Source organism: Elephantulus edwardii, unplaced genomic scaffold (genome assembly GCF_000299155.1).
Source record: "Elephantulus edwardii isolate Elephantulus edwardi_28Jun2011 unplaced genomic scaffold, EleEdw1.0 scaffold00050, whole genome shotgun sequence".
Taxonomy (NCBI): domain Eukaryota; kingdom Metazoa; phylum Chordata; class Mammalia; order Macroscelidea; family Macroscelididae; genus Elephantulus; species Elephantulus edwardii.
Window position 1 is genome coordinate 1,948,614 of NW_006399800.1, and position 8,983 is coordinate 1,957,596.

Here is an 8,983-nt window from a genome sequence, read left to right on the forward strand (position 1 = left end):
TCTTGGCAGAAAGCAGAGAATACCAGAAGAATGTCTATCTGTGCTTCATTGACTATGCAAAGGCTTTTGACTGTGTGGATCACAACAAGCTATGACTGACTCTGAGAAGAATGCGAATCCCAGAACATTTGATTGTGCTAATGCAAAACCTATACTTGGGCCAAGAGGCAGTCGTCAGAACAGAGCAGGGTAACACTGGATGGTTCAAAATAAAAAAGGGGTCCAATAGGGATGTATTTTCTCTCCAGACCTTTTCAATCTGTATGCAGAACTGATCATCCAAGATGCTGGGCTGTACGAGGAGGAATGTGGCATCAGGATTGGTGGAAGAGTCATCAACAACCTGCATTATGCAGATGACACACCCTGCTTGCTGAAACTGAGGAGGACCTGAAGCGCTTGCTGCCGAGGGTCAAGGACTGCAGTCTTCAATATGGATTGAAGGTCAACATCAAGAAAACAAAGATTCTCACCACTGGGCCTATTGGCAGCATCAGTATGGATGTGAAGAGATTGAGATAGTTAAGTTTTAGTTTACTCGGTTCCACAGTCAACACTCTTGGTAACAGCAGCCAGGAAAACAAGCGACAAACTGCATTGAGAAAGTCAGCGACCTCTCAAAAGCACTGAAGAGCAACAATGTCAGGCTAGAGACTAAAGTATGCCTGATCCAGGCTATAGTCTTCGCAATTACGTGTTATGCATCAAAGAACTGGACAGTGAATAGGGATGATTGAAAGAGAACTGATGCCTTTGAGCTGTGGTGCTGGAGAAGAGTGTTGAATATACGATGGACTGCTAGAAGAACAAACAGGTTTGTCCTGGAGAGGGTCAAGCAGAATGCTCCTTGGAATCAAGGATTCTGAAGCTTCGTCTGACATACTTTGGGCATGATGCATGGAGGGACTGGTCCTTGGAGAGGGACATCATGTTTGGGAGAGTGGAGGGACGGCACAAGAGAAGAAGACCCTCGATAAGATGGATCGATTCTGTGAATGTAGTAGTGGGAATGAGTGTGTTTGAGACGGCGAGGTTGGCGCAGAACAGTGTTTAGCGCTCTTGTACATAGGGTCGCTATGAGTCGCAAGTGACTCGATGGCACATAACAACACCACCACCACCTTAGAGAGGTCCTTGACAGCAAATTTTCTCAATGCAGTAGTTTTTTGATTTCTTGACTGCTGGTGCCAAGGGTATCGATTGTGCAGCCAAGCACATTTACATTATTGTTGAAAACTTCAATCTTTTCTCCATCATGATGATGCCTACTGACTCAATGGTAAAGATTCTTGTTTTCTTACTGTTGAGATGTAATCCATATTTAAGAGTATAGTCTTTGATCTTCTGCAGCAAGTGTTTCAAGTATCAGTAGAAGCATCAAAAGGAGACTAATTACATAAATTTAAACAGGCATAAAATGATATCACATATGGCAGTTTAAAACAAAGAGACACGTGTTCAGTGCTTCTGTTTCACCTCTTAGTTCAATGCTTAGTGCCTAGGGTCTAAAAAGTTTACCATGATCATAAAAGTGGTTTTCCCAGAGTGAGGCTTATCTATTAGACTCTGGATGTGCTGACCCTTGTGATTTTTGCCAAATATGGGAAACTCAACTGCATAATCTGTGGTAGTGGGAGAAAATGTTTGTGCTTTGAACAATGAGAAAAGGAGAAGGGAAAAAAAAGTTTCCAAGTCATCATCAAAGATATAACAACCTGGGTCTCTCTATTCAGAAGGAGAGGCAGGAATAGGAAATGGAATGTGTGATTAATTGCCTGCAGGAACATTTGCCTCTTTTGCCAAGAGACTAGAAGCACTAGATGATGCCCAGCCACCACTCCGGAGTATTTTGATACACAGAAAGATACATTAAAAAATCCTGATTAAAAGGCGGGAAATCAGAACAGAATTTCAAATTCTTATAGACTCCAGACTAGACAGTTGGGGATCAGATGCATCCCCAAAACTACTGACCTGAAATAATCTTTAAAACTTGAACCAAAAATATTTCCCTGAAGTCTTATTAAAAGCAAACAAAAAGGAGCTCCGGTGGCCTAGTGGCAAGAAGCTGTGCTGCAATCCCGAAGGCCAATGATTCAAATCTAGCAGATGCTCCATCTGTGCCAGTTCAATCTGATTCGATGATATGCAATAACAAACAAAAGTGTTGCTATTAGGTGTTACTGAGTCCAGTACGACTCATAGTGAAGTGACCCTATCAACAACAGATCTGAACCCCATCCTATCTTGTACCATCCTCACAAGTTCTGACAAACTCGAGCCCACTGCTGCAGGCACTGTGTCAACCTACCTGGTTGTGTCAATCCACCTTTCTTTCACCAACCCTCCAACTGCCCAAGCACGATGACCCCTCCAAGGAAAAGCCTCTTTTAGCAACACTCCCGGAGCATGTGAAATGAAGGTTAATCATCTTTGCCTCTGGCTGTACCCTCTCCAAGACATATCTGTTTATTCTTTTGGTAGTACTCTTCTCCAACATCACAACTCAAAGGAATCAATTCTTTTTCTGCCATCTTTATTCATTGTCCAGCTCTCAGCAGCATAAGTGGCTGAAAAGACTATGGCCTGAATCAGAAGCACCTTATTCCTCAAACTTATACTATTCTTGTTAATATCATTGTGATTGCTGTTGTTAGGTGCCGTCTAGTCCAGTACGACTCATAGCATCCCTATAAACAAAGTTTAAAAGCTATATATGATAGAGTATTATGGTTATAACAAGAGTCCAGAATGAAGGTTGCATAGTAGAGTGTACTCAGAGCAGGGAGGGGGCGGGATTGTATATCAATGAAGGAATCTTTATTTTACTTCTCAAAGAGAAGAGCCAACTTGGGGGGAGGGATGAGCAGGGAGAAAAGTGCAACAATGAATGAATGGAAATCCAAAATCTCTGTAAATGTTCATTAAAATTAGTAAAAGTTTTAAAAAAAAGATCTGAACCCTATCTTATCCTGTGCCATCTTCACACTTCCTGATACACTAGAGCCCATTGTGGCAATCACTGTTGTCAAACCACCTGGTAAAGGGTCTCCCTCTCCTTCGCCAACCCTTCCTAGATTCATGTCCCTTTCCAAGGAATAGACCCTCCTAGCAACATGCCCAAAGTATGTGAGGCAAAGCTTCATCATTCTTGTCTCCAAAGAGCATTCCAGCTGCACCCTCTCCAAGATATATCTATTCCTTCATTAGTAGTCCATGAAATGTTCAGTGTTCTTTTCTAACACTACAGCTCAAAAGCATCAATTTCTTCTGTCATCTTTATTCACCGTCCTGCTCTCACATGCACAGCAAGTTATTGGAGAGACTATGGCCTGAATCAGACGCACCTTAGTCCTCAAACTGACATCATTACCCCTCAATAATTTGGAGAAGTCCCTAATTGCAGATTTTCCCAGTGCAATGTGTCTCCTTATTTCCTGACTGCTGATACAAAGGGTATTTATTGTGGATTCAAGTAAGATGAAGTTTTTGACAGTTTCAATCTCTTCTCCATCCACCATGATGTTGCTTTTTGGTCCAGTGGTAAGAATCTTTGTTTTCTTGATATTGAGATGCAATCATACTGAAGGCTGCATTGCTTGATCTTCTGCAACAAGTGCTTCAAGTCCTTCTCACTTTCAGCCAGTAAGGTTGTGTCATCTGTATTAATGCAGGTTTTTGATGAGTCCTCCTCCAATCCTGATGCCACACTCTTCTTAGTAGAGTCCAGCTTCTCAAATAATTTGCTCAGCATACAGACTGAATAGGTATGAAGAGTGAATACAACCCTGACACACTCCTTTCCCAACTTTAAACCATGCCGTGTTCCCCTACTCTGTTTACACAACGGTCTCCTGGTCCAGGTATAAGTTTCACATAAGCACAATAAGTGCTCTATGACTCCCATTAAGAGCTGAAGAGAGGATTTCAAAGGGCAGCTCAGGAGGACAAAGCAAGGTATTATAATGGAATGTGCAGATAGCTGGAGTTGGAGAATAAAAAGGGAAGAACTCACTCTGCATTTCTCAAGCTGAGAGAACTGAAAAACAAATTTAAGCCTTGAGTCACAATACTGAAAGATGCTGTGGGCAATATATTAAAGGACCCAGAAACAATCAAGAGATGATGGAAGGCATACACAGCATCACTGTACCAAAAAGAACTGACACTGAAAAATTATATGAAGTATTATATGATGAGGAACCAAGGATAATGAAGGAGGAAGTGGCAGTTGTACTGAAGACATTGGCAAAAAATAAGGAACCGAGACTCAATCGATGGGATACCAATTGACTTGTTTCAATTAACAGATGAAGCCTTGGGTGCAAATAGTCTACGTCAAGAAATTTGGAGGACAGCTGTCTGGCCAATGGATTGGAAGAGGTGCATATTTGTTCCTATTCCCAAGAAAGGTGATCCAACTGAATGTGGAAACTATCAAATAATATCATTTATATCACATGCAAACAAAATATTCCTAAAGATCATTCAAAAACAGCTAGAACAGTACATAGATAAGAAATTGCTAGAAGTTCAAGCAGAGGCCGTGACACCACTGATATCACTGCTGGTGTCAGATGGATCCTGGCTGAAACTAAAGAATACCAGAAGAATGTCTATTTGTGCTTTATTGACTATGCAAAGGCATTTGATTGTGTGGATCATACCAAGTTGTGGCTGATATTGAGAATGTCATTACTCCTCAATAATTTGGAGAAGTCTCTGACTACAATCTTTCTCAGGGCAATACGTCTCCTGATCTCCTGAATGCTAGCTAATACCAACGGTGTTGATTGCAGATCCAAGTAATATGTAGTTGTTAAGAGTTTCACTCTTTTCTCCATCTATCATAACGTTGCCTCTTGGCCCAATGTAATAGTTTAATAGAAAACGTCTTCTATCTAGATGGGATCAAAGTGGTAACAGCAACTTGGAAGATTAAATAGAACCGTAGAGGCTGTGAGATTATTAAAGGAGGAGGGAGAACAGGTGCATAACTTAAAGACTATAATCAAAGTCACTCAACTGGACAGATAGAAAGTGCTGAATTGGTGTAAATTTACTGTATTATACTCAAGAACAATGAAATAACTTTTTTTTTAAAAAATTAGATTTAGGTGATCTCTGGTGGCCTAGTGGCAAGAAGCTGCACTGTAATCCCAGAGGTGTACGATTCGAATTCACCAGATGCTCTGCTGAAAAAGGAAGAACAATCTCCTCCTTTACCAGTCAGATCCAATTTGACCATACACACACACAAAAAATAATTTTAAAAAATTAAAAAAAATTTTTTTTAAAAATTAGACTTAAAGGCTTTCATACTGAGATACTCAAGACTTTGTCACTTAAAAAAGGAAAAATCTAGTGCACTTTCTATGTTTAACAATTTCACAAACATTACTACTTTTGCATGTATAAAATCAATAAAGGTAAACAATGTTAAATTACATTCTTTAGAAATGCATTAGATTGGATTGCTAGTCTTCAAAGTGTGGTCTCACAACCAGCAATGATCAGTTTCACCTGAATTTGTTAGAAAGGTAAATTCTTTGGCCCCACACCAGTCCTACTAAATCAGAAATCTTGGAGATGGGCTGCAAGCCCTGGAGGTAATTCTGATGTTATGTACCATCAAGTTAGAACCAAATCATAGCTACCCCTCCAGTGGGTTTTCAGAGGCAGTACAGGGCACAGAACAAAAATGCCCATCTTTCTCCATCGGAGCTGCTGGTGGATGCAAACTGGGTGCCTTTTTGTTGCCAGTGAAACTTCTTACCATTAGGCCAGCACAGCTCCCTGTAAACCACTGGATTAAAGGAGCTCTGATAGCCCAGTGTGTAAAGGACTACAACATAATGGTGGGCCGTTTGACTCCCCCAGGGAAAGATGAGCAGTCTCCTCCTGTAAGGATGTAGTGCCTCAGACACTGATGATGAGTCTTGTAAGTGGGTTTTGGATTGGACCAAAGGATATTTGGTTGCACAGTATTGCTGACTAAAACGTGGGCGGTTCAAAACCACTAGTTATCGGGGAAAGGTGAGCAGCTGGCTTTGTAAAGATGGCCTTGGAAACCATATGGGCAGATCTATTCTATGCTAAAAGGTCACTAAGTGTTAGAATTTAGATAGCCATGGATTTTGGTTTAGAGTAAAGGAATCCTTGTGGGACAGAGGTTAAAGTGAGCCGCTGCTAAGGGAAATCTGGAACCCAGTTCACCAGCTGCTCAGGGGGCACAGTAGGAGAATGCTGTGGCAATCTTCCTCCTTAAGAGATTCACAGCCTCGGAAATCCTACAGAGGAATAGGGCCTCTGAGAGTCAGAATCCACGTTAAGGTGGTGGGTTTGAAGTATTTTCACATAACATGAAGAGCTTGATGGAACCTATTTGTATCACTATGTACTTCCCTGTAAGCATAAAATGAAGTTCTGAAATATCTGCTCATATGGCAATCACCTTGAACAGGCTCTAATTGTACATTTCCCTTTCAAGGATTATCCCTCTTTAAATGGGCGAACGACCAGGTTCCCTCACATATCACAAGTTGTGAGCAACCTCCAAATGAACCGCCTCTTAAAAACATTTGTCACTTTCCATCTTGCCTATTAAATGGCACGAAAAATAAACTCCAGCAAAACCAACTCGTTATTATTGCTCCTGCCCCTAACATACGCGCCAGGTACTGGGCAAAGCCTTAATTCCCAGGCCTGTGGCAAGAGGTCTAAGGAAAGTATTGGTAGCCAGGATGAGAACCATTTCGAACATCGAACAGTGAAGAATAGGACTCACTTCAGTAGGCGGGCGTACAGCCCCTCGGCCGCCCGGTTCACTCGAGACCACATCTCTTCCAAATTGGAGCTCAGCTCCCAAACCGACAAATTGAACTGCGCGCTCAAGCCGTCCACATCCGGGGTTGTGACCCCGCCCCGCCGGGACTACTTTCCCTTTTCAAACAGTTCTTTTTCCCCTCAGAGTTAAAATTTTGCTTTAACATATACAGTTATATTCCCTATTCCAGTAGTCTTCCATTCCCATCACACAAAAAGTGAAATAAGTGTAATGGTTTCAAGAAAAGACTTTCCGTCTCGCAACGATTGGCCACGCCCCCTTAGCGGATTAGTCCGCGGAAATGAAGTCCCTCTTTTCTAAACATTATTGTTTGCTTCAGTATCAATAGGTACTATAATTTGACGCACGGAGAAAAAATAATACGCTGTTTAAAATTTATATATCGTCCTGGATATAGATTTGTGTGTCTGTGTTGATGTGGAGACTGGACTAGGGCGGGGCACAAGGTGACAGTTACGTAGAGAGAGGAAGTGCGTAGTACTTCCTTTTCCTGTAAGAACCACCGGGGTGAGAGGAGCGTGGTCTTCTCTCGGTCGGCGCCATGGTAAGTGAACCTTCTCCCAAGTCCTCCCCAGGGTCTCGGGTCCAGCGGGAAAGAACTTGGTATGAGGGGTACAGAATCTTCAGGAAAGAAAGCAAGGAAGGATCTGATGGCGAAAGCCGTCTGTTTCTAGGAAGGAGCCGGGCTGCGCGGCAGCCATCTTAGAGGCAACGTGGGCATCCCGGCCCCGAGAACGCCTGAAAGCAGCACGGGAGGGCGGCCGGTCGCACTCGAACGTAGTAGCCTCGTGGGTTCCAGGGTTCCCTGCACCGCACGCTTGGGCTTTTTTACGGCTTTCTATTAATATACTTATTAAAAGCGCTTCGCTTTGAAACTGAATCGAGGCAAGGACTGTAGGGGGAAGAGTTTAATTTTGGCCTTGCTATTTAATTAGTAAAGAGCAGTTGCGATTTTTTTTTAATTTTTTATTTATTTTTTTTTAAAAGCTGTTTTGTTTTTAAAGAGGACCTGCGTTTCCTCTTGTGTAATGTTCTTTTCCTTCTGGAATAGTTGGTTACCTTTGGCCAAGTGAGGAGTATATTTTTTTCCCCCCACTCTGGGGGTTCAGTAAACAAAATTAACAAAATTAGCCGTATTTAGGTTCTTGGATTGTAATTGCATGTTACTAAACACGGTGATAAACGTGCTCAAGAAATCAGGAGGCAGTTGATGAGTTGTAAACTAATCCTGGAAGGTTGGAGAAAGTGGCCTGAGAAAGGTGAAGTATGCCAAGAGGATAGCTGGCTGAAGGCTTACACCTTAGACACAGGAGGGAGATAGTCCTGAGATTGGGGACGAACATCCAGAAGATACGTAAAAGATGAAATTAGAGGAGATTGCATGGAACTGTAGGCCAGCCAGAGGACTTGTATTAAAATCTAATTGAGGGGTAGGGGGGTTGGTCCTCTTAAGAGGGATTTGAGAAGGGTGGTGTTTTAGGAGAGGTATGATTTATACAACTGTTTGAAGCTGTTGGGTGGAATGTAGCAGATTGAAACTGACTTAGAAAATGTAGGAATGCTTACAGAGTGCCACAATACTGCACTCTTGTTACAGTTCTAGGGTGATTTATCATCTGGAGGATATTTATATAATGGATATTACCCCCTTTAAAAGAGCTGGCATTTCTTAACATTGGGGTTTTGCTTGCAATGATGTCGTAATTTGCGTCTTACTCTGTTGTCAGTGACAGTTGCCTGCTGTCATTTCACTGGTACAGAAGGTTGACGAAAATTGTCACTGAGCAAGACATAAACCACCCAACTTTTGAATAGGAAAGTATTACTGTATCTAAATTACAATAAACTTGTTCTGGATGTGTTCATAGCTTAGCCTTGATTTTACTGGTATATGTTGTCATGTAACCTGAATATACTTCTGGTGAAATTATTGCTTGGCTTTTTTTCCCCCCCTCTCCCAAGGCGTGTGCTCGTCCACTGATCTCGGTGTACTCAGAAAAGGGAGAATCATCTGGCAAAAATGTTACTCTGCCAGCTGTGTTCAAGGCTCCCATTCGGCCGGATATCGTGAACTTCGTTCACACCAACTTGCGCAAAAACAACAGGCAGCCCTATGCCGTCAGCGAATTGGCAGGT